This window comes from Cervus canadensis, chromosome 33 (assembly GCF_019320065.1).
Source record: "Cervus canadensis isolate Bull #8, Minnesota chromosome 33, ASM1932006v1, whole genome shotgun sequence".
Classification (NCBI taxonomy): Eukaryota; Metazoa; Chordata; class Mammalia; order Artiodactyla; family Cervidae; genus Cervus; species Cervus canadensis.
The window spans coordinates 37,388,840-37,413,164 of record NC_057418.1 but is presented as its reverse complement, the minus strand read 5'-3'; the positions used below and the strand labels follow the sequence as shown (position 1 = coordinate 37,413,164).

General features: G+C 47.4%; 1 long non-coding RNA gene across 1 annotated transcript; it reads left to right on the top strand.

The window, feature by feature from the left end:
* The first annotated feature begins 2,785 nt into the window (after window positions 1-2,785).
* On the top strand, window positions 2,786-8,427 carry LOC122434114. The gene is made up of 3 exons (XR_006267250.1): window positions 2,786-2,996; window positions 5,921-6,026; window positions 6,794-8,427. It is a non-coding gene; the product is annotated as an uncharacterized LOC122434114 (long non-coding RNA).
* Window positions 8,428-24,325: the final 15,898 nt, after the last annotated feature.

The following is a 24,325-nucleotide window of genomic DNA, read 5'->3' as shown; positions in this document are numbered from 1 at the left end:
TGATACCACTTTAATAGCAGAAAGCAAAGAGGAACTAAAGAGTCTTTTGATGAAGGTGGAAAGGGAGAGTGAAAAAGCTGGCTTGAAATTCAACATTAAACAAACTAAGATCATGGCATTCAGTCCCATCACTTCGTGGCAAGTAGAAGGGGGATAAGTGGAAGCAGTGACAGATTTTCTTTTTTGGGGCTCCAAACACACTGTAGATGGTGACTGCAGCCATGAAATCAAAAGATGCTTGCTCCCTGGAAGGAAAGCTATGACAAACTTAGACAACATGTTAAAAAACAGAGACCTCACTTTGATGACAAAGGTCATATAGTCAAAGCTATGGTTTTTCCAGTGGTCACATGAGAGTTGGACCATAAAGATAGCGGAGCACCAAAAAAATTGATGTTTTCCAATTGTGGTGCTGGAGAAGACACTCGAGAGTCTCTTGGACTGCAAGGAGATCAAGCCAGTCAATCCTAAAGGAAATCAACTCAATATTTATTGGAAGGACTGATGCTGAAGCTGAAGGTCCAATGCTTTGACTACCTGATGCAAAGAGCCTATTCAGTGGAAAAGATCCTGATGCAAAGAGCCTATTCATTGGAAAAGATCCTAATGCTGGGAAAGATTGAAGGCAAAAAGAGAAGGGGCTGATAGAAGATGAGACGGTTAGATTGTATCAGTGACTCAATGAACATGAATTTGAGCAAACTCTGGTAGACAGTGGAAGACAGAGGAGACTGGCATGCTACAGTCCATGGGGTCACAGTCAGACACAAGGATTGAACAACAACAAATAATTATCTCAATAGATGCAGAGAAAGCATTTGAAAATATCTTGCATTCATTATAATAAACAAAATTGGAATAGAACTTTCTTGACAAAAATTTCACATAATTTCTATGATGAAAGACTGAATACTTTCCCTGAGGTTCAGAAAAATTACAAAGACATCTACTCATATCACTTTTCTTCAACCTTGAACTGAAAGTTTTATCTAGTAAATTAAGATAAGAAAAGAAATAAATGCAATCCAGACTGGAAAGGAAAAGCAAAATTGTCTTTATTTGCAGATGAGATAATATCTATGTAGAAAATCTTATGGAATCCACAAAAAATTACTATAATAAATGAGCATAAAGAAATTGAATAATACAAGATGAATATATAAACATAGCTATAATCTGTATGCCAATAAAAGACAATCATAAACTGAAATTGAACACACAATGTAATTTAGAATAGCATCATCAGAACAAGACTCTTAAGGATAAATCTGTAAACATATGTACAAGACTCATACACTTAAAACTGTAAAAATCATGGTTTAAAGAAATTAGAGAACAAATAAATGAAAAGTCATATTACGCTTATGGTACTGAACACTCAGTAGTGCTAAATTCTTCCCACATTAATCTGCAGAAGCAATGTAATTTTGGTAAAAATCCCAGGAGGCTTTTATTTATTTTTAGAAACTGAAAAACCTATTTTAAACTTTGTTTGGGTATGCAAAGTGTCTAAACTGGCCAAAGAAACATTAAAGAAGAACAACAAAACTGGAAGATTTATTTGACCTAATTTCAAAGTTTACTATAAAGATACAGTAAACAAAACTGGTGTTGATGTAAGGTTACACACATAGAATTATAGTCCAGAAATAGACCCACATATTTATGACCTACTGATTTTCAAGAAAGATGTAAAGATAATTCAGTGTAGAAAGAAAATAACCTTTCAACAGATGGTGCTGAAACATTTGGATATCTTATACAAAAACTAATTTCCATCCATATCTCATACTGTGTTTAAAAAAAACTCAATATAGAGCACAGACTTAATGTAAAATATAAAGAATACAAAGTCTAGTAAAAATCACTGAAGGAAATCTTTGTGACTTTGAGTTGGGCAAAGAGATTTAAAATTGGACAGCAGAAGCATGACGATAGAAGAAGAGAAATTGCTAAGCTGAGCACCATCAAAATGAAGAGCAAATGCTTGTAAAAAGCCCCCACCACCGAGAGGGTGAAAACACGAACCGCGGACTGGGAGGAACCACCCACTGGGAGGAAGTCACATCTCTGAGAAGAGGCTCACGCTTCAAGTGTCTAAGGACTCCCCAAACCCAGTAATAAGACAACAAACCACCAATTAAACAACGGGCAAAAGGCTGGAGCAGGCATGTCACCAGCGGAGATACTTGGATGGAAAGTAAACAAATGAAGGAGGCCCAATGTTATTAGCCATTGTTGTTGCTTTGCTCATTTGCCAAGTCATGTCTGACACTTTGCAACCCCATGGACTGCAGCACGCCAAGCCTCCCTGTCCCTCACCATCTCCTGGAGTTTGCTCAAACTCACGTCCACTGAGTCGGTGATGCCATCCAACCATCTCATCCTCTGTCGCCCTCTCCTCCTTCTGCCTGCAGTCTTTCCCAGACCAGGGTCTTTTCTAATTAGTCGGCTATTAGCCATTAAGGAAGCGTAAACCCCAGCCCCAGGGAGGGCTGCCCCGTCCCGTCAGCAGACACAAAGCCGCCTGATCAGGACTGACCGTCCGCGGGACCTCCAGGCAGAGCTGAAGACTGAGAACGGGGCGTTTACTGGTAAATACCAACACACCTGGCCCCAGGCATCTCCAGAAAGCCTCAAGCATGTGAGGAGAGGGACCTCCTATCTCTGTGCCCCTGCTTTCCAGGGAAAGACTTCTTTTTAAGGGAAAAGCATCCATTCTTCATTTTCAAAATAGCTTCTCGGCTACATGCCCCAAAGCATCACATAGAAACAACTGTGAGTGAGGAAGCTGCCTACACTGAGGGAATTAAAAGCTTTGAAACAGTTGGCATCTCGGAGCTCCCGAGACAACGGCAGCCACTCCAGTGACGGTCACAGGGGACACCGTGGTCTTTGCATCAGCAGCTCACGCTGCCGAGGACAGCGACCGTGGGCCACAGTTCAACTGAGAGACAGAGACCTCGCGTGCTCACAGCTTCTCCCAGAGGTTGCAGGTAAGTTATTTCAAACCTCCTTTCTTAAGCTGTCTTTCTCTCAAAGAACCCTTGGAATCTACTTCAAGTGGAATTTATGGAGGATCTGCAGCAAGCCAGGCCTGGGACTGGGACTTTGGCATGTTAATTAGCCATTATAAAAAGCCAGAATTTCGTAATTGAGGAATCTGAGGGTCAGAGAGCTACAGCCGTCTATCTGAGATTCCAGAGAGCACCCAAGACAGAGCCAGCACTTTCTGCCGCCCATCAGGACTCTCTCCACACGCCTGGGTTGCTATATTTAGACCGGGTGGAAAGAAGTCTGGGGAATGCATTAGCCCATTTGGAGGTGAACTCCATGTGTTCTCCTCTGTCTCCGGACCGAGGTGGGTGGGATGAGACAGCAGACTGCAGGGCAGGGAGGCACCAGAAGACCCTTGGCCTCAGCGTAACCCCTTCCCGCTCTTGCCTTTTTCACCCCGTGCCTTTCTGGAGAGCTGGTTTTCCTCCCCATAAAACTGGAATTTGTCACCATGCATGTATTGAAATATTTAAGATTATCTCCTGAACTAAAACCGACTTCCCATGTATGCACTTAATGGGTACGCCCATGTGTCCTCTTCAGAGTTCTCTGCGGCCAGAGTTCACGCCCTGTTGCGCATGGTCAGGAGTCGATTTTCCAGTAAATGCCTCAGATCTTTTTCCCATCATGAACTGTAGTCTAACTTTGTGTCTCCTCACTCTAATTTTATTTCCACTGGGCAAGGAATTTTCACTAACAATTGAGCTCTTCAAAGAAATTTGTTTATGGACACATTGTTTTCAAATGTTGTGTGTTACTCTTTCTGATAATGGTAACTTGAAACGTTTCGTTAAAAGTATTTCAAAAGTTTCATGAACTCAGTGGAACAGGGAAAAGGTAGAGCTTTGAAAGATTAAAAAAATCAGTTTGATTAAGAGAAATGAAGTTGACACAGGAGACAACTTGGGCGAACCTTGAGAATGCTATAAGTGAGAGAAGTCAAATACGGAAGTTCATAAATTATAAAACTGCATTTATATCTAATGCCCAGAGTAGACTAATCTATAGAGACATAAAGTTGGCTAGAAGCTGCCTAGAGCTGGAGGAGGGATGTGGAGGGAACAGAGAGGGACTGTGGGTGGGTATCAGCCTCTCAGACTGAAAATGGCTGTCATGGCACATAAGTGAGGACCGACCAAACCACTGATCTGAGTAGTTTGTACTTTGTACTTCAATTTCAGTACTATGAAAACATTCAGTTACAGAAAAGGTCAGTCCATGTAACTTCAGGAGCTCTGGATCGACTGGAATTTCGCGGATGAAATCTAATAAGTGAGCTCTGCCTAAAAACACAGCCTTCTAGGTGGCACCTGTCAGGGTGGATTCAGGGCAGGAGACACAAGAGGCGCGGGTTCCATCCCTGGGTCAGGAGGGCATGGCAACTCACTCCAGTATTCTTACCTGGAAAATCCCACAGACGGAGGAGCCTGGTGGGCTACAGTCCCCGGGGTCACAGAGCCGGACACGACGGAGCACACGGGCACACGTACACACGTCTATCAATACATTTGCATGAAGATTTAAGCTTTATATGTATGAGTTCATTTTATGATTTTTCCCCTATTTCTATCACATCTTCAAAACATGAATTCTAGTTCTTAAATGTACTGTGTGGCCTTGAGCAAATTATGTTCCCTTTCAAAGCTTGGTGATCTTTAACCCACCGCCATCACACACATGTGTCCATGTACACGCACTCAGTACCAATGCACATATCTTTCTGGGAAAGACTTTCCAGAAGGATGGAAAAGACAAAAGGACTGTTTTTACATACCCCACTGAAGTGAATGCACAAGGCCAGACACGCGTGTGTGCCGTGAGGCACATGCACATGACTGTATGATGCATGCACACATGCCGTGAGAAGAGTCGGTACGAGGAAGCGGCGAATCTGCGTGCTGTGGCTTAAGAACCTTCAGGCCTTAGTGCTTCCCCAGGGCTGCTCGGAGTGCCCAGACCCCACACTAATTCTCCTCCGCAGAGTCAGGGTCTTACAAAAGCCAAAACACTAGTGGAAGAAAGAGAAATAAGGCGAGAGCCAATTCGTGGCACAACAACCACCCAAATTAACGTCTTTGTAAGAATTAAGGGTCGATTATCAACTCCACACAAGTCCACAGGCTTGTTGAATAAGCAAACCTGGTTTATTAGATTTCCTGCAATAAGGAGAAATATCACTTGGCCAAGTCCTAGCTCCCTGTATTGGAAGTGGGAGTAGAATGCAAGTGTGAGTGAGGGGACCGCCTGCTTAGCAGTGAGGTCACTTAGGGTTGGTGACACTGGGAAGCAGGTTTGAAGTGAGTCTTCACTCCTCCTGCTTCACAGATGAACTTTTTACTTAGATTAGCAATATACTGTCCTCACTGACTTTTGTTCGGATTATCAAACTGTTTCTCTTGATAAAATGGTTTTCAGAAATGCCTTGAGACAATCTTTAAATTTGCATTGAAAATGTCGCTTCATGATTGAGCACAGTTACCTGGGAAACCAACCAGTTTGTTACAAGACTTTGATACCAAAAGAGTCTGGATGGCGTCCAAAAGAAGTGAGAAAAAAACTAAGAGCTGTTTTGATCATGTGCGTCAGTTAAATTTTGAGAATATTAAAATGAGAAATTAGAGTCATAGCAAGGCTAACTGAGGGTAGAAAAGTCTTACTACAGGCAGGAAGGAGTATTGCAGGCATGGTAGTTGAGAAACTCGTGTCTATTAAGCTTACACATGCAAAAAGTTATGAAAGCAGTCAGACGACTGGGGAATAAAAGCATACAGATTTGAAGCATGGCAATCTCTATCTAGCCATCTAAAAAGTATTTAGTGGCTCTTGGTTGAAACAACTCACTTTTTTCAATTCTGTTCTTCAGCTGAAGGTCTTGGGGTGAGCACCCTCCCCTCAGATGTGTTCTGGTACATCGCTGACAGCCTTTGCTGCGAAGTGTCCTGGTGGGACTGTGGTCCAGGTGACCCAGGGTGAGATGTCCTGGTGGGACTGTGGTCCAGGTGACCCAGGGTGAGATGTCCTGGTGGGACTGTGGTCCAGGTGACCCAGGGTGAGATGTCCTGGTGGGACTGTGGTCCAGGTGACCCAGGGTGAGATGTCCTGGTGGGATTGTGGTCCAGGTGACCCAGGGTGAGACCTCACAGCTTTGCCCCGGGGACACCTAAGTCCAGGAGCCTCTGTGTTGGAGCTTCATTGTCATCATAAGTGACCTACAGGGGCTCTCCCAACCTGAGTTCAAGGCCTGGTCTTCTCTTCACTGTCAGAAAAGACAGGTCTCCAGGTTCCGGGTCCAGTAGGAGCATCTTCGGAGCATGTGGAGAAAAGGCAGCTTCTACCCACAGGCTATGTGACCGAGTATGTTGCATGAAGTCACTGACTTTATCTGCCTGCAGTAAGGCAAAGCTGGAAACTGGGCGGGAAAAATCTGACGTTAGTGAAACACACACCCGTGTCATGCAGTGAAGGTTCATGACTGCTAGGGGGTGTGGATCGTGGTCACAAGCGTGAACTGCGTTCACGGAGGGAAACTGGGAGCGCCAGGCCTCCTGGGTGGTGTGAGCTCTGAGCCTCCTTGGGGGACCTCTGTGCAAGGAGGACGGTAAGGTGTTCGCATGAGTGGCAGGTTCACTCCAGGCTCTGTGACAATCCAGGCAACGCTGGGGACATCTGTATGTTTTCTTCACTGAGAACGGACATAAGTGCATTTATTCGTATATTTTCTTGCTCTGCTGTCCAGGTCAAGATCTCTGACGTGTAAAAGTCCCAGTTGGTTCTGAGAAAAGCCAAGCAACGACCAGGACGCAGTCAAAACTCATTACACAGGGTCATTACATGGGATCCAGGAAGGAGCCCTCGAGGCCCAGCTCCTGTGTGGTCTTTAGTTTTACTGGTGATAAACCCTTGACCAACAGAGATGTTTCAGCCTTGTGTTCAGCAAATTTCCCACTCTTATGACTGAGTCCAGTGGCCAATCTGTCTTTGCTATAAAAGGCTATTTCATCGTGGAAAGGAAGAAAAAAGAGGTGCCAAGGTTTTATTTGAGGAACTCTGGCACCACCAAGTGGCTAACCCAATGACCCCTCAAGTTGTCCTGCAAATTCTCAGCAGACTCTTCCCCAAATCTCCTTTAATCTGGATCCAAATTTGTGAGATGTGTTACCATGTGTAATACAGTCAGATCCATCTGTCACGGTCTGCATTCTGTCTTGAGATCCTCTTACATTCTGGTTGGTTGTTTTTTCTGCGTTGCCTGCAGTACATTTTATTTTGGCTTTTCTACGCCTTTTGACATTTCTCTGGAATCTGACAAATGCAGCTAGAATTCCATCTGGTACCATACAGAATTCCATCGCTCTGATGGTTGACTGTGGCCTGTTTGTACCAAACCCCTTCCCGAACCCCGAGAAGCCACCGCTCTCCCTTCCAACCCTGTATTTTCACCTTTTCTGGGATGTCATGCAGATGGAAAATCACAGCACAGAGCTCTGGGGCTTTGGCGTCTTCACCTCCGGGATGGAGGTGGGGTGCATCTGTGACCTTTGGGAGTTGCAAGCGCGGCCCCCACTGCTGAGTTGCGTCCACGGTGAGAACAGACAGCGGCGCTTTCATCCGCTCTCCTTCACAGGGCAGCTCGGCTGTCTCCAGTCTGAGGTGTTATGAAGTTGATATGAACATTCGCAGACAGATTTTTGTGGAAACATGAGTTCTACATTCACTTAGGTACAGTTCGAGAGACGGATTTCTGTCGCACACGGTAAATGCACGTTTCTCACCTGAGGAAGCAGCCAACTGTCCCTCAAGGTGGCTCTTCTGTCCTTGCAGGGCTACCCGCTGGGAAGGAGAGTTCTCGGGGCTCCACACATGTGTGGTGTTGCCACGTTGAGGAAGTGACTTTAGCGACACACTGCTGGGTGGGAGGAACGTTCTGGAATGCTAGCCCTTTATTAGATCTGTAATTTGTAAATAGTTTCTCCAAGTCTGTGGCCTGTCTTTTTCATTATACTTACAGTGTGTTTTGCAAAGCAAAAGTTTTTAATTTTGATTGAGTCAAATTTAGCAAATGTTTCTTTTATGAGTCAAGCTTTTGGTACTGTATCTATAAACTCACCACCAAAACCAAAGTCATGCAGATTTTCCTTGGTATTTTTCTCTAGACGTTTACTCATTGCAAATGACTGTTTGTATATGGGGCATGGTATGGATCAATGTTCTTTTTTGCGTATGAACATTCAAGTGTTCCCACACCACTTATTGAAAAGACTGTCTATCTCAACTGAAATGCCTTTTGCACCTTTGACAAAAGTCATGCACCAATATTCTGGACTCTCCAGCACCACAGGTTTATTGTCCATCTCAATACCTACACTACACTGTATTGATTATGATAGCTAAAGAGTGAGTCTTGAAATTGGGTCATGAGAGTTTACAAAATTCCATACTTTATGTGTTTGTTTTTTCCCCCATAATTACTGTCCTTATTTGTAGTTCCTTTGCTTTCTGTGTGAGTGTTAGATTCAGTTTATTATCTATAAAACAGACTTCCTGGAATTTGACAGATTGCATTGATTAAATGGGGGAGAATTGGAAGAATCAACAATTTTAAAATACAGAATTTTCCTACCCACAAACCGTATATTTTTCTATTTATTGAGAACTTTTTAATTTTTTCATCAGTGTTTTATAGTTTTCAGCATTTAGATGCTTCACTTATTTTGTTATATTTTTACCTAAGTATTCTACTTATTTCAGTGCTACATTATAAATAGAATTTTTAAAATTCAAATTCTAAATGTTCATTATGTACACAGAAATATATTTAACATTTCTATAGGTTGTTTAACTTATGGGCACAGTTATGTTTGGAATAGTACTGACTTTAGATGTTTCTTATTTTCTAACATAAGCATTTAATATCCCAAACACTCTAAATTTCCCTCTAACCACTGTTTTATCCATATTTTGCAAATTTTGATATGTCTGTATTTTCATTTATCCTAATATATTTTAAATTTAGTGTGAGACTTCTCTTTGATTCATGAGTTATACAGAAGTGTACTCTTTAGTTTCCCTATATTCAGATATTTTCTGAATACACTGCTTTTTATTTCCCAGGCAGTTATATTGTGCTATGAGGATATACTTTGCATGTCTTCTTTTATCATTTTTATGTCCCAGAATATAATCTATCTTGATGAATATTTCAACCTGAGAAAAATACATGCTGCTGCTGTTACATGGAATTATCTGTTAATGTCAAGTCGTTTACCAGTATTTATAGAAACGCCACAGGAGAAAAGATTAATGAACTCCTCTCTGGTGAAAGGTTCCTAAAGAGGATATAAAAAAGCATAAATTATGTATATAGAGAAAATATGAAAATTATGAACTTTCATCCTTCAAAAGACAATATTAATGATTATATCAGACTGACAGAAAATATTTACAAAACAAATATCTGACAGGGGGCTTTTGTTTGGAATATGCAAAGCTTACAGTACAATGATAACAGTAAATAATCTGACTTGAAAGTGGGCAAAGATTTCCATGGGCAATTCAGTAACAGCAAAAACTGCAAAACTGGCAAAGAAGCAAACAAAAAGATCCCAACAGCATCTGTCATTAGGAACAGCAGATTAAACCCACAAAGAAAAACCTTACTCGTCAGCCAGAATGGATGCCTGACGTTTACAGGTGTGCACGCATCCAGTGTGGGCTAGGGTGGGTGGGAAATTAAACCCAGGTACTCCTGGAGGGACAGCAAAATCATCGTGGAAAACTCTTAGGCAAATTCATTAAGTGTTAAAACTATACCTATCATAGGACCCAATCATTTTACTCCTAGAATTAATACACAATCAAACACAAATTAAAACACAGATTCTTGGAAACAGATGCTCGAAGTAGCTGTCATTTGTAACAGCCAAAACTAGGAAATAATCTGAATGACCATCAACAAGTGAAAGTCAAAGTCGCTCAGTCGTGTCCGACTCTTTGTGGCCTCAAGGACTATACAGTCCATGGAATTCTCCAGGCCAGGAGGATACTGGAGGGGGTAGCCTTTCCCTTCTCCAGGGGATCGTCCCAACCCAGGGATCAAACCCAGGTCTCCCGCATTGCAGGCGGATTCTTTACCAGCTGGGCCACCAGGGAAGCCCCTTTCACAGTGGACAGGCAAACGGTGCTGGGCTGTGAAACAAACCCCCCAGGTAGGGAACGGACATGCGGCTGGTCTGCGCCCTGGAAAGGGGAATCCAGCCTGTCTCGGGACAGGAAGCATCGTGAGAAAGAGGAGATGCCGCGCGACTCCACGTGCTGAGACGCTGGTTTCAGACGCTTCCCTGGTGGCTCAGAGGTAAAAAGCCCGCTACCAATTCAGGAGATGCCGGTTCGATCCCTGGGTCCGGAAGATCCCCTGGAGAGGAAATGGCAACCCATTCCAGTATTCTTGCCTGGAGAACCCCATGGACAGAGGGGCCTGGTGGGCTATGGGGTATGGGGTTGCAAAGAGTCCGCCAGGACTGAGCATGCAGCACGCACACGGAAAAGCACACGAGAAAGACAGCTTCAGGGATAAAACTGTTTTCAGAAGGTGAACAAGAAACCGCGGAGCCAGGCTGCGTGTCCTCTGGAATCTGGGAGAGGAGCCCTGTGACAAGGGGTGGGGCCGGGGCCGGGGGTGGGGGGCTGGGCGGGGTCGGGGGACCTGGAACTGGGCCCGGGGGCCGAGGGCCGGGGGCGGGGCTGGCGGGGCGGGGCTTGCAGGGGCGGGGTCACGGACCAGGGGCGGAGCTGGGGGCGGGGCCGGGGGTAGGGCTGGGTGGGGCCCGGGGCGGGGCTGGCAGGGGCGGGGTCACACACTGGGGGGCGGGGCCAGGGCGGGGCCGGGTAGGGTTGGGGGGGGCCGGGGGCGGGGCCGGCGGGGGGCGGCGGCGCCGGGAGCATGGCCCACACTCTGGGTGCTGACTGCAGGCGCCCTGGGGCTCCCGGGTGTGCCCCTCACTCCACTCCACCTCCTGGCTCCTTGTCCCCTCCCTCTGACCTTCCTGCCGCCTCTCCCCCCATGCACCCCGGGGAGGATGAGCCTCGTGGCCGCCACTTCACAGAGGAAGCATCACGGATTCAGCCAGGTGGGGTCAGAGGTCAGGGCTCAGGGCTGAGGACCCATCTCCCCCTTCTCCCCCGCCCCCTCCATCCTTGTCACCGTGTCCACCCAGCAGTGAGCGCTTGGGGCTCCGAGGACGTCTGGAGGCCGTGGAGCAGGAAGCATCTGCGGGCGACCGTGGAGGAGGTGGGCCGGGCAGCTGCACGGGGTCTCGGAGAGGCGGGGCGGGGCGGGGCGCAGAGCTCAGCACAGCTGGCCAGGCAGAGGCGGCCCCCGAGACACGCGCAGTAACTGTTCTTTGGTCCTCTTTATACACCTCTTCGGTAAACTCTCGGGTTTAGTCCTCACACGGTTTAGCAGGACCGAGCTCGTCCTTCAGTCCAGCCTGACCCAGCGTGTTCTGTTGTCCGACACGGACCTGGAGATGGGAGCCAGTCAGACTGGAGGCTGCAGGCCCGAGGTGGGGGGCGGAGGGGGAGGAGGGGGCAGGGTCTTCTCACCCCCAGCAAGGCCCACCCGAGTCCGCAGGGGCATCCGCCTCACTTTGGTGCCACAGTGGGTCCTCACTTACTCCAGAGGAAGCCTCCCAGGGCAGCGGGCCAGGCAACCATAGCAATAAATAACCGAACTCCAGCCCTGTTGTGAAATGCAAATCCTAGATTTTAAAGTGTTTTTCAACATAAAGTCACGGGAGTGGAAGTTCCAGCAGCAAAACAAAGTTATATAAGAGGAATAATAAATTAAAGATGTCGAGAGGCAGCAGAGACCATCACAGACACAGCCCACGCGGCCCTCCCCCCGGCCTGGCCACGTCAGCGAGGCCACCGCTGCGGCTTATTCAGACCCCGAACCATGCAGGGTTCCAGCGCCTCACAAGTCTCTGCTGAGGCATTCTGACATGGGTTTAGAGACTAACCGTTGCAGTTTATTTTTCATAACTGGCTCAGCGTGTTATGAGGAAACACACTGAGGGTATTTTTCTGCTGAGGTCACAGTGATTAGGGAAATCATGTCACATGCACCGTCGCAGCAGGTTTCCTGACTCAGGCAGGTAACACCATGAAAGCAATTCACTGGAGGTACTGCCGAAAACATGTGTGAGCTTCTACCTTCTCTTGTGCTTCGATTTGTAAAGCTTATGGATTCTTTGCAGTGATGACATACTTTGGTTTTATGCTATATAAGATTCTAAAGTAGCAGTGAATTGAGTTGTCTAATCCCTGCCTGGATGCTATGCGCTGCTTGACCTTGGACAAGTCCCTTCCCCTCTCAAAGCCTCTGTTACCTCATTTCCAAAAAGAAATAATAATACTGCCTGCCTCCTAGGAATATCACAAATTTTATGGAAATAATACATTGAAAACCACCCTAGAACAGAGCTTTCAAGTTAGATCTGTATTGATTCATCTTTGTTACAGGTTACAATACTATCTGTGATCCATTTTCTTTTTCAGTCATTGTTGTTTCTCCATTGAAAAATAAGCTGGGATCCAGGGAATCCAGAGTGCTGGGGTAGGAAATGAATATTGGGATGGTAAATAAAATGATCAAGAGTAGAAGTGAAGGAGTTCTGTGGTCATCTTATTTAGAAAATCTGGGGAGTGGTCCCTGCGGATACTGGTCAATCTGGGCAGCAGGAATAGCAAATTCAAAGCTCTGGGGCAAGAACATGGTTGATGTTGAAATATCAGAAGAGAGGACCATGTGTGTAGAGAAAAAAAACCAAGGGAAAAGCTGTCCGCTAACCAAACAAAAAGATGATGTTTTCACAAAGTGGTTATGGAGCAGTGGTCAGTTTAAGGGAAAGTGTTCTACCGGGAGCGTGAGGCTGAACGGAAGGCAAGTCAGGAGCCCCTGAGACCACGGTTTCCGGGGATTTGTAGGTCTGGACCTGCGGTCAGTGCCTGGAGGAGCAGCCCCCAGCCCTGAGGCTGCAGGGTGGGAGGACAGGCAGGATGGCGCCTCTGTCCCCACCCCGGCCTCCTCTGCTGTCCACTCCCTCTCTAACCACCACAGGAACCCGAGGGCAAGGGGCCCCGTGCACGACGGCCGTGAAGGTCGGCTCCTGGGCACACGGGTCGGGTGACGCGCTGTGGGCAGTTGGTCCAGCGGAACAAACAGAAAATGTCCAGCATTGGAAGCAGAGGCGTGTGGAGGTCGGACACACTAGGGCCTGGGCCCGCGGCCTGCCTGCTCCCGTTGAGCAGAAGCCAGGGTGGGGGTGGGGGGCGGGCCTCAGCCTGGGGACCGAGTGTGTCTGACTGGACTTCAACAGGGTCGTTCCGGTGGCTCGACCGGAACAAGCGTGGAGCAAGGGGGTCATCGGGAGGCTCTCACAGCTGAGGGCAGAGGAGGGCAGGGTGCTCAGAGATCTCCAAGATGACGGAAGATAGTCCAGAGAGGTAAGGATGCAAAAGAGTTGCTGACAACAAATTCTACATCTGAAAAGATTACTTGAGAAGTTATTGGAGATGAAACCATATTCCGATGGAGGAAAAGCGAAAAGAGGGCATGGCTAGAGGATGCTTAAAGACTGGCTAAAGCAAAATTTTCATCAAAGAAGAAAGTGATGAAGAATCTTCGAGCAACAGAATGAAAGAAGGAACAATAGAAAGAGTTAAAATATGGGTATTCACATTGTTTTTCCTGAATTCTGTAAATTATATTTGATGATCACAACAAATTATAACTCCGTCGATAATCAAGACAGTCATATTTAAAGCAGGGGAGGCAAAGAGGTGGAAATGGAAGTGGAGCTTCCACGTTCCCCTCTAAGTGGTAAAAAGGCTGGTGCCGGTGGACTGTGGTCAACCAGCCACGCAGTGCAGAACCCGGAGTGGCCAGTGAGCACCCTACTGGGGGTACCTGCAAAAGTAGGGTAAATAGGTTGAGGTGGAATGCTAATGAACACTCAAGTAACAAAAAGGAGGAAGCAAAGATCAGCAGAGGAATAAGAAAACACACAGAAACCAAAGTATAAAGTGACAGAAGCCTTCATGCAGCAATAATTATATTAAGTCTAATTGGTCTAAGTACACCAATCAAAAGACAGAGATTGGTGGAATAGATAAATCACCACCCAACTGTATGCACTTTATAAGAAATTCAGCTTAATTTCAACAGCAGAGGTAGCTTGAAAGTAGAAAAAAAATGAATGCTGGAACAATTAATTTTAAGAAGCAGAAGTGGCTATATTAATATCTGAAAAAATAGGCTTCAGAGCAAAGAATATTACTAAAGATAAAGGAGGACACTACATAAATGCTAAAAATATTAACCCACCGGGAAACCACAGGGACCCGACGTGTGTTCACCGAACAGCCGAAATATGTGACTCGATAATGACCTGAATCAGGACAGATGGAGACTTCATGTACAGCGTGGTGAATATAGTTAGTCATATTGTATCGTGTACCTGAAATTTGCTGAAAGTAGGCTTTGTGCATTCTCAGCACTAAAAGTAAAAGGGAGCTATGTGAGCTGAAGATTGTGTTATTTCGCCTGAGTTGGTGATTGTCTTATACAGTATACATATCTAAAGTCATGACACTGTCCACTTTAAACATATACAGCTTTATTTGTTAACTATACTTTAGTAAATCTGGAAAAAAGTAGATTTTTAAAAACCCAACAGAGATGCATAGAGAAATGGACAAGTCCATAATACTTTGGCCACCTGATGTGAAGAGCTGACTCCTTAGAAAAGACTCCGATGCTGGAAAAGATGAAAGACAACAGGAGAAGAGGGTGGCAGAGGATGAGCTGGTTAGATGGCATCACTGACTCAACTGACATGAATCTGAGCAAACTCCCAGAACAGGAGAGCCTGGCGTGCTACAGTCTATGGGTCACAAAGAGTCAGACATGACTGAGCGACTGAGTACACAGGCAACTTAACACAGAGGCCCCCTAAATATTTGCGTTTGCTCCTGTTAGGAGCCAGGGAGCGCCCTTGGTTTAGGTTCAGATCTTAACACAGGATCTCATAGTCATCCTTTAGAGCCATCAGATGATGCCATTTGGAACACGGGCAGCCCCAGCTTCATCTGTGTGGGTGTCTGCAGGCCAGTGATACTCCAGTAACACCTTTGCATGCAAGCATCTTCTTAGTGCTGACGTTTAGTTCCCATGGACTGAACAACTTACTCTGAGAGGCTGCTTCACAACAACTGGGTAGCAACTTTCTTCCTGGAAAAGCCTGGAGGTGGGAAGTCCAGTGGCTTGAGCGCTGTCCGCCTCTGCAGTTCTGGGGGCATGTGCTAAGGGTCTCAGAGTCTGAGGGGAGAGCGGAGGTGTGTTCTAGATGGGGTCAGTCACGCATTTGCACATGAGAGACATGCTGTTATCTCTTCTGCTAGTGAGAAGGTGTGAACAAGCGGCCTTTGTTAAAACGTAACACAATTGCTGGAACTAAAAAGACACTTCTCGAGTCCCTACAAGTTTCTGAGGAGCGGGCTGAGTGCACACGAGGCGTGATAGGTCCGGCCTTTGTGCTGAAGTTGTTCACAGGCCTAGGTTCTAAGAAATGACACATGTTGTCTGTGTCCACTCACAGCTTGAGGAAATGTCCTGCAGGCTCAGCAGCCCGTTAAGCGATGTAGAGAGAACCAGATGGCTTTATTTAGATAACTTTACATGAAAACAAACTAAGAATAGAAGTTTTTGTCATTTGGCTATTTGCTTGTGCCTTTTTCCAACTTTTCCTAATGATAATTTTATGATTCATGAGTCAGTGTTCATGGTGGGTCATGTATCTGGGTCTTGACAAAACAAAAGAAACTGGCTTCCTAAGCCTTGCACCCAGAAATTCAGTCACTACAGTTGGGGTTACCCCAAAGCAGAGGGGATTCTCATATACCCTATAGCTGAGAAGACCCCAGACTCCCTCCCCTGGAGCTCAGCATGTGGGGGGAGCAGGGGCTCCTAACAAAACAGAAGTACAGCCAGAGGTCAGACCTGACCTGTGACGTTCGTCCGCTCACAGGAGGCGTGCCGACAGGGAACGCAGAGACGGGGTGCAGGGCGGGTGCCCAGGGTGGGCGCCCAGGGTGGGCGGGTGGTAAGGAGTGGCTGATAATGGGGGCTGGGTGATGTCGTGTTCTAACATTTATTTTGTGGACGGTTGCACAACTCTGTGAATATATAAAGGCTTGTTGTTCAGGTGCTAAGTCATGTCCGACTCTTTGCGACCCCATGGACTGCAGCACGCCAGGCCTCCCTGTCCTTCATCATCTCCCAGAGCTTGCTCAAACTCATGTCCATTGAGTTGGTGATGCCATCCAACCATCTCATCCTCTGTCATCCCCTTCTCCTCCTGCTCTAATCTTTCCCAGCATCAGGGTCTCTTCCAATGAGTTTGCCCTTCCCATAAGGTGGCCAAAGTATTGGAGCTCCAGCTTTAGCATCAGTCCTTCCAATAAATATTTAGGACTGATTTCCTTTAGGATGGACTGGTTGGATCTCCTTGTAGGATAATTGTATGCTTCACATGCATGCATTTGACAGTATGTGAATGATGGCTCAATAGACTGTTATAAGAAGCTTAAAAATAGAATTGTATATTTTAAATACTGTTACTTATTTTTATTATAAAGAAGGAAAAAAGAAGAAAGCATTTGGAAGTTGTCCTGTTCTTAATGAGAATCACAATCTCTGGACCCATAAGTAAAATAGATAACCAAGCAGAGATCCAGAAAGTAGCAGAAACGTGAAACTTCTTTTCCTAAATATACAATCTCACCTTTAAGCAGTGAAAGACTCTCTCCCTGTTATCCAGTGTAGGTTGCTTCCTGGAGAAAGATACTATTACTTACTGTGGAAGAAATTCATATATATTTACATATGCATGTAGGTACATTCAAAACTGTTTAAATAAAGTAGGAAATCATATTTTTCATTTATGTAAACACTGAATGTCTACTAAGCAGCATCTTAAAAATTTTGAAGCACTCTTTTCACGTTCATTTTTTCAGATTCCTTTGTCATATCTACTTTAATTCCTCTAACCCGCACACGTCTCACGGCTGCTGTGGTGATTGCATGATGCAGGCACTGAGTTAGCACTTCACTCCCACGGGAAGGAGAACACGAATGTCACTAAAGGGGCCCAGAGCCCTGGAGGGATGCAGCGCCTCCAATACCACTGAAGCGGAGACCCTCGGGTGGGCGAGGACGGACCTCTGCTCGGGCACCTCTCCCCTTCTCCAGGCTGCGCGCTGCCTTTTCCTCAAGGAGCCTTAGACCTTGGCATCCGTGGCATTCCTGACGCTTTGGTAACACACTGGCCATTCCCACTGCTTTGCTCTGGCACCCGGGCCGAGCGGCCAGCACGTCCTTGTCACCAGGCGGCTGAGTGCCTTTCTGGAGGAGTGAGGGGCAGCTCAGACCTGACCAGGCAGATACTCCTCTGCTGGGGGACGGTGTCCTGCAGGGACAGACACTTTTATTCCTCCACCACGTGGTCAAGATCACACAGTCACCCAGTACTTACTGATGACCCTTTAATGGGAAAACACTCATTTTGAATCATATATTTCAACCAAAATACATGGACGGTGTACTGTGCTCAGATGTTCCATCCCTTTGTAAGGCAACTCCACTGGAGTCGGCAAGCAAGAGCTTAGTGGTCAGAAGTCTGGTTTGGGACACTCTGCTGTTTCCAAACCTGGCAGCATCCGCGAGCCATTTTCAACAGCCCATGGTAAGCAGCTAGGATCTTGGCCAACACAGAGAAGGAAAGAAACATGATAATTTAATGAAAGGATTCCAAGCAAGGTCGTCTTTGGTGGCTGGACGTTGGCGACGTCCACATGCAGGGACTTAGCCTCTCCTTAGAGGCTGCTCTTCTCTTGCCATTTCTGCACAGAAGAAAGCTGCTCGCTCTGCAAGGATGGTCTTCCCCAAGTGTCAGCCTCCCGAGGACTTAGGTGGTTTTTGGAGGAGATTAAGGGAAAGGGGGAGAGGAGTGGAATGCTAGTAAGTCTCTGAGTGAGAGTGTTGGCAAAGCGGGAGCAAGAAGGACCACTTGCGGGCGGCCTCCTGGCGCAGCAAGGTGAGCAGAGGTCTGACCAAGAGCTTGAAATCAGACAGGACTGGTTCTCTGCCTCCGGGGTCAGTGCTGGGCAGGAAGCAGGAACACGAGGCGCATTCAGGGAAAAGGGGGCGGGAGGTTCCCACATAGCATGGGCCCCACCCGCTGGTCCCCGGAGCTGCCAGGCTAGGCCCGCGGGGAGCCGGGCGTCTGGGGAGTAGCTGGCCGGCAGGACAGCGCCGGAGCCCGTGCTGAGCTCAGAATCTGTCACCTGCCTAGGGCCGTGGTCCCGGCAGGTCACAGGCAGCCCTGCCCGCTGAGACGGCTGCTCAGTGCTCCTCCAGGGAGCCACGTTCTCCCTGAGTTTACCATGAGCCTCAGGTGGGTTCACAGCTAGAAAGCACTGGGAAGAGTGCATGACACCCAGCACGGGCTGTGCAAATGCTGGTTAAACACTCTCCTGGCACCGTGCAAGACTCCCGACCTGAGGCTCACAGCCACCCGGGGTGTGGATCCCGAGAATGACGCAAGGATTGCCGCAGCCCCCGGGGACTGGAGCCCGGGGTCAGAGGTGGAGCGAGTTTCAGAGGGTGAGGGCAGCGGCATTTCCTGCTGCCCACTGGCTGACGGGCCTGTAAGTTCGCTGAAGATACGGCTGCAGAAATGTTAGGTTATCTCCAGATTATGTCCCAGCGTTTTAATCACGGGGTGTGTGTGTGTGGGTGGGTGGGTGGCATGTGTGTGCATGCCTGTGGACATCCTATGTGAACCCGTGTGTGTGTGCATAATGGGTCCATGTGTGTTAGGAGAGAGACTGTGTTCTGTTGTAGGTCTTGCTGCCAAGAGACAAGGGTACATATGCCCTCAGATAAACTGAAACTCCACTTAAACTAATTCGGTTAGAAATCAATGAACATGTCATGATTTCTTCAACCAAAAAATGAAGATTTGCAATTTTTTCAGGCCAGCAGGCAATCAGCAGCAGGAGCCCGGCTGAGTTAGCTGTGTGCTCGTGTTTTGGGCCACCTTTGCAGGCCAGGACCTAGCGTGTCTCAGGTGTTGCCAAGAAGACAGCTCAGCCGTGGAAAGCAGAAGGAGCAGAGACAGCAGGTGGCTGCGGCCATGCCGCCCAGCACTCCCAGCCTGAGAGGGGCGCCTCAACTCTCTGTCTCCATGGAAACCACCCCATCACTCCCTGCTGTACCCCGGGGTCTCCTGTCTTGCGAGGACACAGGCCTGAGCAGAAGGCAGGCCTGGGGCCCGGGCAGGTGGTTGGGATGGTGACCAGAGAACCAGAAGCTAAAAAAATACCAGCTCCCTTGTCTTCAGAGCAGCCTCCAAGCATGCTTCCAGGAGTCCAGGAGGCAGTTTGGTTTCTTAACAAAAGTAGTTGTGCTATCCTCTTCTATCTTCCTTCCCACATGTGAGTGCATGTATGTGTCTGTTTACTGCATTTAAAATATCCTGTGTCTTTGCAAAAAGGGTGTGAAGTGTGATGGATTTGATCAATAACACTAATAGTGATCCTCCCATTTCAGTTACTGAAACAATTCAACCTCATCAGTTCTCTTGAACATGTTGACTTGCCTTGCTAACCATCTTTTTTCATCTTACAGTCTTGTCCAGATTGATCCTGAACTACTTTCATAATCCCATTTTAAATTAACCAAACTGGGTAGAATCAAAGGCAACGTGTGTTGTGTGTATTACACCATGTGCTTCATGATGAGATAACTGGAGGAATTTTTATCAAGAGTAAGTTGTTTTGAATCTTTGCAGAAAGGCCAAGAACTGATTAGTATCATAGGAAGAAAGATAGTGATCAAGATGAAGAGAGCGCCTCGGAAACGACCTGGGAAAACGAAGGAAAAAATTAAAGACTGTATTTCTGCTCTGTGCTTTTTATGTGCATTTCCACAACAGTGACAATGTTTTTAGAAAGAAAATGAGCTGTTAGTGGAATGATGGCTAATTCAAAAGTAAGATTGGCATTCCCATGAACTTGAGATGGAGAGGAGCCGAGTCTGGGAGTCAAAGCTGAATTTGCCGCCCTCCTGACCCTCGACCTGCGTTGGCGAGTAGACGGGCGGCACGGAAGCCCAGGTAGGAGGCGGAGGGGCCGTGGTCACGGCTCTGCAAGCCCGTCTGCCTGTCTTCTCCTCCTGGAGACCGCTTCCCCTGCAGCTCTCTTCTGCTGCCGGAGATCAGGCCGAGGACTGGCTCCTGAGGTCTGCCGGGTCTGGAGCTGCTGGCGAGGTGTGGGAGCTGTGGGGGCATGGGCCACCGAAGGACCTGCATCATCAACCTTTGGTCTTCTTGAGTAAATAAAAAGTGGGCTTTGGTTCTACAAAAGTCTCTAAAATGTTACTAATTTTTTTAATCTTTAAAAATTATTTGAGAACATTTTCTTACATAGTGTGAAAGTTGAACACAGACTGAATTTGTGTAACTTTTGTTTTAAGAAAGTCAATGGTCCAGAGGGTTAAAACATTTTTACAACCATGTTAAGTGTATTCAGCCCAGAACCTCGATGGCTCTGGTGAAAAAAACAGCCACAGCAGTACTCAAATTAACACTCAGAAAAGGACTGGAATCGATGCAATTCAAACTCAAGTGGAAAGAGATACAGTGAGAGTCAAGCTCAAGATGCATGACAAGGGTGAGGTTTCAGGCCAGGGTCCCGCCTTGTGGGGTCACTCACATCTGTGATGTACGTTAACCTATTCCCGTGGTTCCTTGCCCTTTGGTTTTTTCTACAATCCTGTCTGGATGAAATGGATGAACTGATCTTAACTTGCTTTTTTAAAAAAAAACATTTCAAAAGGAGAACTAAAATTTTCCAACTAGATTTGAAAACTGAAAAAAAAAAGTTATATAATTCCTCTTTAAAATGTCAGCCTTCTGGAGTTCCACTTGTCTTGGTTTAAACTTGGGCCACAGAAAATAGATATTGACCTTGCAAGTGGCCCCACACCTTGGGGTTGTAGGAATGCAGGTGTAGGTCAGCCCAGGCTGCCCTCCGGCCGCAGGTACAGAGACTGTCACGGGACAGGCGACCTGTCCTTTGCAGCATCCACGCGGGGCCCATCCCAGGGCTTGGATTCATCCCCCAAGCAGGTCTCTCAGTGAGTTCTGCTTCTGCTGCAGCTCAGGGCAGTGAGGCAACTGTCCTTCCTTCCCCATCTCCACGGAACCCTCAGCATCATCAGAGAGTCACAAGGAAGACACCGGGCTTGACAACCACCTGCCTCCTGCTGCCTGAAGGAGCCTCCCAAGCTTAGTGGTTCCTGAGAGAATGTGTGCAGCAACTAGACAAAGAGACCAACAAACAAAGCCGGCGAGGCCTGTCTGTCAACCTTAAGTCTCGTGATTAAAGTGCTGTAGTCCCTAAAGGGAGAAAATGAATCTCATAGACCCACAGCACTGTGATCTATGAGTTTTTTCACATAATGTCATGTAAGATATTCCAGTAGATAGATGTAAAATCCTTATCCTTGCATTCTTATACAAATGGAAAAATACATACAAATTGCAGCCCCAATACAAGTCAAACTGACAACTTAACGTGATGAGGGACAAGCCTGAGCCTTGATGAGGTCTTGGTTGACTGCCGGGAAGGCTGGACTTAGCCCACCAGCCCCCACCCACACAGCCACGCCTCCCAACTTAGACTACTGGTCAACCCTCTGCTACATTTGTGGATCTGTTTGAGAAACTTGACTTCATCTAGGAATCAGATAATAGATGTTATGGCTCCACCTTCAGCCTTGAGAATGTGTGGAGCTCTGTTTCATAAGCCAGCAGACCTCCCGGGCCAGGTGGGATGCACAGAGGCTTGACAGATAAAGGGCAGGACACCCAGCTCAACTTGGAGTGAAGGTCAGCAGTGAATTTATCATCTTGTATAAGCTTGTCTCAAAATTGGGCTTCCCAGGTGGCCCCAGTGGTAAAGAACTTGCTTTTGATGCAGGAAACATAAGAGACTTGGGTTTGATCCCTGGGTCAGGAAGATTCCCTGGAGGAGGAAACGGCAACCCACTCCAGTATTCTCGCCTAGAGAATCCCATGGACAGAGGAGCCTGCTGGGCTACGGTCCATAGGGTCACACAAAGTCAGACATTTAGCACAGTCGCAAAGTTGTCCATTGTTTTGCCGATAGTTCAGTTTAACTGGGTGTCCTGTGTTTTGTGTGTGTGTGTGTGGTTCATAAACCTGGCAATTCTGATTCCTAAGCCAGCATCTCTGAGGAAGGCAGGGAGTATCAGGTGGATGATCTGACAATAATGTAACTCTAGTAGAAAAATTCCATAACCCTTGAAAGTCAGTATACACATCTTCCTCTACGTCCTGTCAGAGCTGGTTTCAAGTAGTGTGTCCTTCAGATTGCGGCTAAGGTCTCAGTGACTGTCTGACAAAGCAGGAAGGAAAATAAGGGGTGGTGTCTGTCATTTCTAAGTTGACCTGTAATTTGCATTTTCCACTCATTCCGTGGCTGTAAAATGGAAGTCCCGACTAGCCTAGGAAGTCCTCTGGGAGAGCCATGAGTCAGACGGTGGTTTCTGCGATAAGCCGGGGTCCGAGCATGTCCGCGCTGTGCGTGGCAGGAAAGCAAAAGCCTGCGGATAAGCAGAATGAACACGTAACACTGCCTACTGAGGTGTGTGCAGTCATCTCCAGGAGTCCAGGGCTTACTCATTTCCGGATTTGCTTGTGAAGTAACAGGCTCGGAGCAATTAAAAAGCTTGTGTGAAGAGGCTCAGCTCAGGAGCCTTGGAGCCAGTGGAAACCCAGCTGTGACGGATCCAACCTCAGGGTGTTTCATGGCATTGCACTGCACCTGCTGAAATGCGAGCTTTTAAATCCACTTTGCTACGTTAGTTTGTAGTAATACCTACGATCTTCCTATGTCTTTATCACAAGCATTGCTCAACACAGCAAGCGACAGAAGCTCCTGAGGTTAAATGGATCCCTCCATCAGAACGGGGGCTGTTTGGAGTGACACGGGATGCCATGGCCGCTCACGGACAAGAGCTCCCGAAGCCGGGTGGGATTCCCGACGAGGCACACACGCGTGTGTGACAAAAACACCATGGAACTCTGTTCGGAACCAGCTCGCTTCACTTTTAAAACAGTTTGAGAAGACGGCCCTGGCTCTGTAATAGTCGAAAGCAAGGACTGACCATCAGTTAGTTGAGACGGACAGAAGGGGAAAGAGATGAGAAAAATGCACGTGACTTGACGCAGAGCAGTCTCACCATCCACAGGGCCAAAGCCGGGGCCTGGAGGAGGGCCGCCTGGAAGACAACAACCTCTGGGCTGGGAGAGATCGGCTCCCGGAACGGGTCTGCCTCTGATATGACGAAGTCCAAACTGCAGGATGGGAAGAGTTCCCTCGATTCTGGGGTGGGGGGATGTGTTAAAGATGGTTTCTATGGTCACAGTGAGACCCTACCGTACAGCACGGAACCCTGCTTGGTGCTCTGTGGTGACCTGTAGGAAGGAAATCCAAAGAGAGGGGCTGCCTGGCACATGCGTAGCTGAATCAGTTTGCTGTGCCGCACAAGCTAACACAACACTGTGGGCAACTAGACTCCAATAAACATAAGCTCTCAAGCAGGTACTTGGGAAACAACGGAAAGACAGAGAGACCGTGTCTCCAGGTTCCCTGTCACACACACACAATCCAGTCTGTTTCACCAAGGCCCATAGGAGCTTCTCCTGGCCCTGGGGACCCAGCTGACGCTTCTCATGAACATGCTGTTTCCGCTTCGATGTTGGGGGCAGAGCAAGACAAATGAGTGACAATGAACCTCCTTGGAACTGTCAGCTCCCCAGGAGGATTAAGACTGGACAGTGAGACCTGAAGTGACCTGGTCGCTGCCTCCCCTGGGGAGACCAGAGGGGCCCTTCCTGGAGTGACATGTACCCCGACAGCTATGTGGCTGGAAGGAGCCGGTCCGTTTCAGGTGATGGGGAGGGAAGACAGGCAGGGGGAGTGTCTGAGAAGAGGCGAGGTGCCAGTGAGGACTGGAGGTGAGCGACGGAAACACAAGGAAGACGGGACACATCACAGACTCCGAAAGGTCGCCCAAAGCGGACGGCCTGCAGCTGCTTATGGTGCAGAGAGGGGGCCCGGC